This window comes from Propithecus coquereli, unplaced genomic scaffold (genome assembly GCF_000956105.1).
Source record: "Propithecus coquereli isolate 6110/MARCELLA unplaced genomic scaffold, Pcoq_1.0 Scaffold109, whole genome shotgun sequence".
Lineage (NCBI taxonomy): Eukaryota > Metazoa > Chordata > Mammalia > Primates > Indriidae > Propithecus > Propithecus coquereli.
Window position 1 is genome coordinate 2,495,228 of NW_012134858.1, and position 1,412 is coordinate 2,496,639.

Genomic DNA, 1,412 nt, shown 5'->3' on the forward strand with positions numbered 1-1,412 from the left:
TATATATATGTACATATATATACACACATATATACATGTATGCACTATATACACACAGAGTAAACCTTGATATAAAACAGGAAATTTAGTGTTGTTAAAGCCAAAAGAGTGGTGTTTCATACAGGAAGGAGACCTCAACATTTGCAAACAAAAAAGAAAGAGTAAGATAAAAATTGAGAAGCAGTCATTGGATTTAATCAATAGGGAATAACTGATAACCTTGACAAGATACATTTCAGTAGAGTGACAGATACAATAGAGAATGTAGTGGATTGATGTAAGCAGAAATGGTACAGAAATAGTGGAGTTCACACTTGTCCTTTCCTGTAATCCAGAAACAAGTATACCAATCTTACTGTGTGTCACCTTCGGATTTCACATAAGCATCTCCAAAGTCAATATATCCCAAACTGAATTCACTGTATCTCTGTGTTTCTCTTCTTCTCTCCCTGTAAGTTGTCTTCCTCCAATACTCCATCTCTCAGTTAATGTTACTACTCTGCATTCACTTTTTCATATCAAAATTGTTCAGTTAAAGCTGAGAGTAAATGATGACATTTTGATGGCCTCGAAGGCACTCACTCATGAAGGAAGAAATGGCTGTTCCATTTCCTAGTTGGTACAGGCCCTCAGTTTCTGGGGATCAGATAATTTGTAGAGGGAGAGAGGAGGGATAAAATCATTTTGTCACACTTTTCAAGCTGGCATTTTTGCCACACATGGCTCATGGACAGCACTGATTGTAATCCCATCTCAGTTCCATTGTTTGTGGAGTCAATACTCTTCCAAGATTAGGCAAGCAGTTGGGTCTTACTCGTGGGGGCTGTATTATTTTTATCTTTCTCTGATGCTTTATGAACACTGGCATAGAATGTGCATCTATAAATAGCTAAACGTTATTTTATACTAGCTCTCTGATTTATTTCTTTTCCCCAAATAGTATGTGTGTGTGTGTGTGTATGTGTGTGTGTGTTTATGGAGTGTATGTACGTATGGAGTGTGTTTGTGTGTGTGTGTGTATGGAGTGTGTGAGTGTATGTATGTATACATATTTAGGTTTCCAAATAAATTAATTAGTGTATTGATCAGGATTTCACTATACCATAATTTAATATCCCTTGTGGGCATACATAGCTGTGGCTGGCACCCCTCCTGTAAAGTGGCAATTCTGTCAAGTTTGTCCCTTGTGACCACCTCACTTTCTGACTATTCTGGTGACTAAATAAATATCTGTCTCTCTGCTCGGCTGGTTTAAGAAATAGGTTCACAGCAGCCTCAATTCATCCCACACTGTTCCCTGGGAAATGGGGCAGGATTTCCCCCAGAATCCCAGGCTCCAGCTGTCAAGAGATCCATTCCTAAAGAAATAATGTGCGGTGAAGAGCATTCAATATTCCTCTTCAGAACAGACC